Source organism: Sinocyclocheilus anshuiensis, unplaced genomic scaffold (genome assembly GCF_001515605.1).
Source record: "Sinocyclocheilus anshuiensis isolate Anshui unplaced genomic scaffold, SAMN03320099.WGS_v1.1 scaffold1024, whole genome shotgun sequence".
In the NCBI taxonomy this organism is placed as follows: Eukaryota; Metazoa; Chordata; class Actinopteri; order Cypriniformes; family Cyprinidae; genus Sinocyclocheilus; species Sinocyclocheilus anshuiensis.
Window position 1 is genome coordinate 89,844 of NW_015552843.1, and position 8,734 is coordinate 98,577.

Consider the following 8,734-nt stretch of genomic DNA (forward strand, 5'->3'; position numbering starts at 1 on the left):
GGCACAAAAAAAAAAAAAAAAAAAAAAAGAGGTACAAGGGGATTCAAACCTTGAGCAGGAGACAGACGAATCAGTAACCAGAGGCATCATGCCCATTCAAACTCTTTATGTGCCTTCTCTCAAGATGTTTGAGCCAGATGGATCAACTTCCAAAAGAGAATAAAATAAATATTTTTACATTTAATAATTAAATTCCATGATTTTTGTAGGTACAATTAATGCATTAAGTCGTTGCCTTTTGGTGAGTTTTGGTGAAGCCAACTTATGTAATTTAGCCTATGTGATTTATGCAGAACCAATGAGTTTCTGCATGATGGTTGGTGGAAGGAATCCATCCAAAATTTTACAAAATTGTAATTTGTCAACACAACCAAAGAGTTTTAACATTAAATGAGATATATACGGTGGACGAGAAGTGCAAAACAAATCACAATTCTGAAAACAAAATAACAAATTAAAAAACGCAAATGCAAGTCTAAAAAACAAAATAACAATTCAGAAAGCACAACAACAATTCAGAAAACATTATAACAAGTCAGAAAACACAATGACAAATTCGAAAACAAAATAACAAGTCAGAAAACACAACGACAAATCCGAAAACAAATTAACAAGTCAGAAAACACAACGACAAATCAGACAAACCAGAAGAGGTAGGTATAGTTTGAGACAGCGCCATTGGTTTGGGATTACTCACCGCTGACTGGACGAGACATCTGTCAATCAACGTATACAGGAAGAACCAGCCGAAGAACAGCAGAGGAGCAGGCTGCTAGTGGAGACGAGGGCAGTCTGGCTTGGGTAGACACAACGAACGGCGTCATGGCGAAGGAAAGACGCCGGGGCGGGTTTGGCGACGACTGTGGTGTGAATGAAGAGAATGACGGAAGTAGCATAGAAGCAACCCGCCATAAAACCAAAAGAAGAAGAAGAAGAAGAAGAAGAACAGCAGAGTCATGGTAGAGATGGTATTAAAGTAGCTCCCGGGTTCGATCCCGCGTCGATCGCGTCAAAAAGCCAATGACACACGCTTATCCATCTGCGCCACTGGGGCTGATGTTTTACAGCCACTTTTAACTAAATGTAAATAGACACATATTTTATTCCATAGTAAGGGCAATTCATACAATACATTTAAACTGAGCTACTTTAATACCATCTCCGAACTTTCTACCACGACTCTGCTGTTCTTCGGCTGGTTCTTCCTGTATACGTTGATTGACAGAGTGCAATCATGAGATTTCTTAAGAATTGTGGAATAATGAACAGAATTTAAGATTTAGGTGAGAAATGGTACATTCTCTTCACACTCCATCACAGTAGGTGGCGGTATGCACCTATGAAGTTGGTTCGCAACCCGCCATAAAACCAAAAGAAGAAGAAGAAGAAGAAGAAGAACAGCAGAGTCATGGTAGAGATGGTATTAAAGTAGCTCCCGGGTTCGATCCCGCGTCGATCGCGTCAAAAAGCCAATGACACACGCTTATCCATCTGCGCCACTGGGGCTGATGTTTTACAGCCACTTTTAACTAAATGTAAATAGACACATATTTTATTCCATAGTAAGGGCAATTCATACAATACATTTAAACTGAGCTACTTTAATACCATCTCCGAACTTTCTACCACGACTCTGCTGTTCTAGAGTAATCCCAAACCAATGGCGCTGTCTCAAACTATACCTACCTCTTCTGGTTTGTCTGATTTGTCGTTGTGTTTTCTGACTTGTTAATTTGTTTTCGGATTTATCATTGTGTTTTCTGACTTGTTATAATGTTTTCTGAATTGTTGTTGTGTTTTCTGAATTGTTATTTTGTTTTTTAGACTTGGATTTGCGTTTGTAATTTATTATTTTGTTTTCAGAATTTTGATTTGTTTTGCACTTCTCGGCCACCGTAGATGTATATTATTTATCTATTTACATGTGAGCCATTTGTAAAAAAGACTTTTATTATTTATAAGCTACAGAAAACTGAATTGACGCAGGGATACCTTACATGATGAACTATAGCAACAGTAAAGGCTCTTGCTTTGGTTCATAGTAGTAGCCTATACAATTGCGTTTGAAGACAAGTAAAAACTTAAGTTAAAAGTAATAATTATTATTTTATGTTGGGTTGTGTTTTTCCCACAAAGCCCAAAAACTACATCAAAAAGTACATTCTGCTTTTTTTCATGCATGAAAATGCAGGGCCATCACCAGCAGCCAAGTTCAGTTGTAATTTAGTTTGGTTCATTATTAAAAAATTATGTTACATGTATACTATAAAATTAAACCAGTTAACAGTTAACTGAAATAAACCAGGCTTGATGATGACGTATGCAGCCCGCAAACGCGACCTCCGGAGGATTCGAGATCGAGGTCTCTGCAGAGCAAAAGTGGATTCAGCTTTCCGTTTGAGAAACGGCCATCCTCACCATCATCTCAACCACGTCTCTCTATTTAAAAGATAATCGATCTCCAGGTAACGACGGACTTCTCAGTGAATTTTACAAAGTCTTCAGGGATAAATTAGCACCGTTTTTGCTTGCAGTATTTAAAGAATCTATAGATAAAGGAGAGTTGCCAGACTCATTAAAACAAGGGGTTATTACTCTAATTCCAAAAGCACAAAAAGATATTCCTCACTTAGACAATTGTAGGCCTATTAGTCTTTTAAATAATGACGACAAAGTTTTTGCACATATATTTGCTAAAAGACTAAAACATGGATTAGATGACATTATTGATGAAGAACAGACTGGATTTATTCTGTAATCTTGTGTACTGATGGCATTTATATGCAAAGTTGTATTTCTATTATTGTTATATAGGTTCATATGCAAAAAACAAACAAACAAAAAAAACACGTCTCTCATTGTTCCATGCTTGGAACGTGCTCCAAACGTGAGCGTCCGCGTACCCCGTGACCTTGTCTCGACCAATCAGAAGCGCCATTGCGCTCACTAGGATATCCACATTGAGAGCTTTGCTCTGAAACAAGAGCAGAGACTCTCTGCCAGAGAGCCAAACGGAGCAGGCGCGGCGCTCGAGCGTCTCATGAAGTCAGTTTGACCGTCTGTGCGCCAGACCGATTTGGGGAACAAATCCTAGCTGAGAATCTCGCTATATCGTGGGAAGAGATGATCCTGTCCTCGGGACTGACATAACGGTTAAAGGTAATGCGTTTAAACCGAGTATTTTTGTTCCTGTAGGCTTTTTTATTACCTTGTTAGTGGGGAAACTGAATGTATAACGTTACATTAAGTCTAAGTGCAATGTCTCGCCAGTTTCACTTACTTGGGATTGACCTAATTTCTGATCCAGGATGCTGTGGACCACTGATGCGCGCCACTGTAAAAGGTGTTTTAGTGTAAAACAAACGATTCATGCCCTATTTTTTCTATAATGCATTTGTTTTGCTTACTAATAATATATATGTACCAGTCTTTGTGGCCTCTTGACCGGTGTTGTGCCGAATTCTGCACCCCTGCCAGATTATGCACCCCCTCGTTGAATTCGCTACATGATTGCCTAATCCTAACCCCACCCCTAATCCTAACCCCTCCCCCACACCTACTCCTAAACCTACCAATACTAGGGGGTGCATAATCTGGCAGGGTGCAAATTTCGGCACTACTCTGGTCGCAAAGACCCATTCTCCTTAGTTACTGTTGCCATCTCCGACAAACAATGGCCGTTTCTCAAACGGAAGGCTGCATCCTTCGGAGGTCGCATTTGTAGGCTGCATACATCATAATGAAGATCTTATGTTAGACTATTAACAGTTATAATTTTGACCATTATTCTTAGTTAAGCGTAAATTGTTGTAATATGCAAATGACTCGCGAATATAATGCTCAGTTAACTGAAATAATCCAGGCGGTTCCCACTCTTTCATGAACACCAGATTCAAGGACTTTTTAGAGCACCATTTATTTTATATCAAGCACCTATCAAATTCACACCCCAGCATATGTAGTGTCATGAAAGACCTTACATATGGTGGTGTTGGAGACTAAATGGTTCCTGATGGTTTCACACCTAATTCTTCACATTAATTCTTAATTCTTTTGCAGTTAACATGTGCCTTTTCTTCTTCACCTGTTTTTTTTTCTGACCCGCTGTCCCAGTGAGCATTTTGCTGAGCAATGGTCATGCCTTAACTTTGACATTTCTGTATTGCATTAGTTTTTAATATTTCTTATGGGGATTTAATAATTTTTGACGTAATTATGCACGCACTGTAAGATGTGCTCCCTTTACACAGAGTGAGTGTGATCGCGAAATCGAAAGTGAAATTGAACAGCAAGCACTTATTCAAATGCAATTTCAATACCCCGCATATTGATAGCGGCTCACACACCCAGTTTAAGAGCAGTGTTTTTCTTCTTGTAATTAAGAGCGCTTGTCATCCTAATTTAAAAAAAGTAGGAGCACCTTCTGATCAATAATCAAAAATTCTGATTGTTGTGGCAAAAACAATTATTAACAAATAGCATCACAGTGTAAGAGACAAGAAATCAAATTATATTTAAGGAAAGAAGTTTATTTTCCACCAATCATATGAAATTAGTATTAATAAATTAATTTGTAATTTAGTAGAGGTAGCACAGAAGAACACAAAAGTGGCTTGTAGGTACATTTTCAGACGTTTAATGAGGCTCAGAGGTGGCATGAGTGCAATTAAATTCATACATTCATGTGGAGATTAATGTTTTAAATATAACATTTTGAATACAGAAATATTAAATGATTTAAATAACTGAAATTATACGCTAAAAATGAAACTAAATCCACCAGCAGGTGGCGGTAAGTCACTGATTTTATCACTGAATCATTCATTCAATTGATTCGTTTGAACAGCTGATTCATTCAGGAATGAAATCTTTATGAATGGGTAATCATGAATCACTGACTCACTAGATTCGTTCAAAAACGCACTTTCATTCATGAATGAAACTCGGCCGTGTTTGCTTTTAGAGATGCGCAGCGGCTCAGCTATTACTATATTTGGAACTATTTTCGTTGATGAAATATATACAATAATACAATAAGAATGTTTGCGGGAGCGTGACACACACGTTGCGTGGAGTGGGCGGTAATGGTCAGAAATTCAGCGGGAGTGGGCTTAAGAAAACTGTCCTGCTCAGGAGTCTAGGCTCCGCATCAACACACACGTTTTTTTTTTCGCACTCCCCCATCTCCACCCCCAATCATTAGTGCCGCTTGTTCTTTGACAGAACATACAGGAAAATGTTTTAAACAAAATTTATTTCAAATTTAATTCAAGCACTTTCAAGGACCTATGTTTGTTTTCAAGTACTTAAGTACTTTCAAGAAGCGTGGGAACCCTGGATGACGTATGCAGCCTGCAAAAATGCGACCTCTGGAGTATGCAGCCTTCCGTTTGAGAAACTGCCAATGCCGCTCTCACACTACACATCATGGCTGCGTCCGAAAGCCTAGGCAGCTGACTTGCTGCCTCGCTAGGCAATGACTTTGCAGGCAGCGTTTTTGCACGAAGGCACCTCATGAAATTGATTTCGGACAGGGTTCTGAGGCAGCCTAATGGTTTAATGATCTACAACAAAATAAAACGAGTTTTGATGATAACTAAACAAATATTTAATTATTATAATACTGATTTCTCGCTAGAAATAACATCATAAGTGCAAAAAGTTAGTCCGAAACATACATTTACACACAAACTGACCACCAAACGCAACTTTCAGAAGCCATGTTTATTTATTTTTTTATCCCAACCGTCACGGAATGGAACGCACAGGACTGTGGGATATCAAAGGCAGCGAAGGATACATCCGGGCTGCGTTCCAGTTCACTTTTAGACACGCACTAGCAAATGTCCCTAAGCGCCTTACCCTCGGGGGAAATCCCCGCCGCCATTTTGGAGTGCGTTCCACTTCATCAAGTGGACGAGGGAAGGCAAATCATGTCACTCGGCGGCCCATCATAAATTAGTTGATAAAAACTTCAATAATAGGGTTGATACGGATGCTTTTAAATCTAAATTGTTCCATGATTATAATAAAAACAATGTGCCTGTAAACCATTCTGATATGTTGGGTAAAGCCTTCTCTAAATATGTTAAATGGCCAATTCCGCCTAAAGTCAAAGAAACGCATTTCAAAATTTGTCATAAGATCTATCCAGTTTCCAATTTTCTTCATAAGCTATTTAAATTTGACAAGGCGGGTTGTGCTTTTTGTGATTTTACTGATGAATCTCTAGAACACTTATTTTTTACATGCTCAATTTCATGCCAGTTCTGGAGTGATGTTAGAGACTGGCTGAATCTAAAAATGTCAAACATCCCTGTATTTAACATCAACCATATCCTGTTTTATGTTGATGATTTAGATAATTCAATATCAGACATTGTGAATATTGTTTTCCTACTTGCCAAATACCATATACATTGTTGTAAGTGGACAGACTCTCGCCTCTGCTTTGTTCATTTCATGAACGAATTTAAACTATTCTACTCCTCACTGAGATTACTTAAAAATTGTCGTGCCCCGAAAATATCATCGGACATGTCCAAGTTTCTTGTGTTTTAAATGTTTTTTTTTGTTTTTTTGCCTTACATGTATTGTGGATCCCCTTAAGGTTTGATGCTGATTGTTATTGTATTTGATTTTATTATATGCTGTTACCTCTATGAGTTCTTGTATTCTGTTTAATAAAAAAAAAGAAAAGAAAAAAAAAGAAAAGAAATAAAAAAATGTCACTCGGCGGCCATCTTTGAAACGCCTCTCGGGCATGCAAGTGCAGCTCCTATCACTTTGAATGGGGAAACATCAAATTCTCCAAAACTTTTCACTAAGCTTACGATGAAATTTTATATTTGAAATCACTAATGAAATCTGACAACAGCTGTGTCATAAATGTTGTTTCTTTTGCTCAAATAGCGTTATAAAAAGCTTATTTTTCAGGCTAGAAAGCCAGTGCGCATGCATAGTCCTGAGTGCACGTCTCAGAGCCACTGCAACAGTGTCTTGCAACTGCTCAGAACCGACTCTCGCAAGATAAATAAGCAAATGCAGCTTAAAAAACAAGCCCAAAACAAGCCCAATATTTTTTTTGATGATTTATTATCATCAATATTATTTATTATGAATTATTTGTTACCAATAAATTAACCTGCAACATACTAAACTGAAACCACTCTTTTATCTGAAAAGCAAAAACAGATATGTTATTTTACAAAAATCAGCAAACTGCAACAAAGTGAGAACAAAAAACTCATCTCCAATCACCAGTGAGCAGAATAGGATTGGAGAGATGGAAAAGGAGAAAAACACAAGAGCTTCAAAGGGGAACTGTAACATAGCCACATATTTAGGCCTATAGCCTAGGCCTACTAAAATATAGGCTATTCGAACCAAATGTATAGGCTATATAGTTTTAGTATTAGTATAGGACTACTTGTTCTCTTTCATCATCTCGTGTTCGAGATCCACCTATGGGAAGGGCATCCGTACCTGACCTCTGCAGAAGCATCCAATTGCACCAAGTCTGGCTAGACAGACAGAAGCGCGCAGCCAATGCCAGGTAAGGCCCCACCCCCTTACCTGAGAGCATATAAGGCCTGCACGTGACGCTATTCTCCAGTTGTCATTCGCTTCTCGCGATCTCTGCACTTCACAGCTCGGGTTGGATTTATCACTGCTCACTTTTCGTGTCTTCAGGAGGACATATCGTCAAGATCAGCCTCCGCCAGACGTGACAGTCTTTTATTCAGCCCAGAAAAAGCTGTTTTTGCATCCTGAGCCGCCCACGCTCTGTGATTATTTTCACCTGCTCCCCTTTTCCATGGCTGCCCGCCACGGATTTTACTCAGTTTTTCGCCGGCATGTCGCTCTCTAAACCTACTTCTCTCGGGGGCTGCACATCACGGGCCTGCCCGGCCGCGTGTGGCGCGCTGATCGCCACTAAGGATCCGCCCCCCTTCTGCGTGGTCTGCTTGGGCCTCAAGCACGCTGAAGAGGCTTTGGAGAACCTGGAAAACTGCAGCCATTGCCTCATGTTGCCTAAAAAGCTCCTTCGGCGCCGTCTCAAAGTTGCCACGACCCAGTGAGTCGAGCTCGGCCTTTCAGACTCGGATGGGGGACACGGTGATGACGAAGCGCTACCGGGGGCCTCACGGGGTGCAACATCTCTCAACTGGGCTGACCAGCCCAATCCTGTTTTTCCCGAAGAGGAACCTCCCGGCCCGAGGAAACAACTATTTCCCGTCCTCCCAGCGTGCGCTAAGCACATGAGACACAATTGGGGCGATCCGCTCGATCTTAAACACGGTCTCACGGGCCTCGAGGTGAAGGATATGGGAGCTCAAGGCATGGGTGATTCCCCTGCCATCGAGCCCTCTGTCGCCAGGCACCTTAACCCCGTCCACGGCGGGCTGCTCGCTCCCCCGAAGCCGATTTTGCCCAATAAAATTGACCGTTTTTTTCTGCCTCAATTCACCAGGCCGCTTACAAATCCTCGGCCTTGGCTGTCAGGGACCTAAACGTATAATCTCTCCTCTCCGCTTACCAAGCCGAGATTTTGGACGATTTAGGGCAGCTGCTGGACAAAGGAGCTCCCTCTCCAACCTTGTGGAAGGAGATCGTCACTGTCAATGACCTCGTCCTCCGCAATGCCCGTCAGGCCGTCCAAGCCTGCGGGCACTCCATGGCGCTTTCTGTGGTGGGGGAGCGCGCCCTCTGGCTTAACCTGTCAGGCCTCCCC

At 40.8% G+C, this 8,734-nt stretch overlaps 1 protein-coding gene across 4 annotated transcripts in view; it reads left to right on the forward strand.

Annotated features, from left to right (window-relative positions):
- The first annotated feature begins 2,940 nt into the window (after positions 1-2,940).
- Positions 2,941-8,734, forward strand: part of LOC107668038 (cryptochrome-1-like) — a 44,024-nt gene continuing 38,230 nt past the window's right edge. For 3 of the 4 annotated variants that reach the window (XM_016459780.1, XM_016459777.1, XM_016459778.1), the window contains exon 1: positions 2,941-3,159. The gene's annotated coding sequence lies outside the window, so the exon portion shown is untranslated. The remainder of the gene's footprint in view (positions 3,160-8,734) is intronic. The other variant, XM_016459779.1, reaches the window with a different exon arrangement.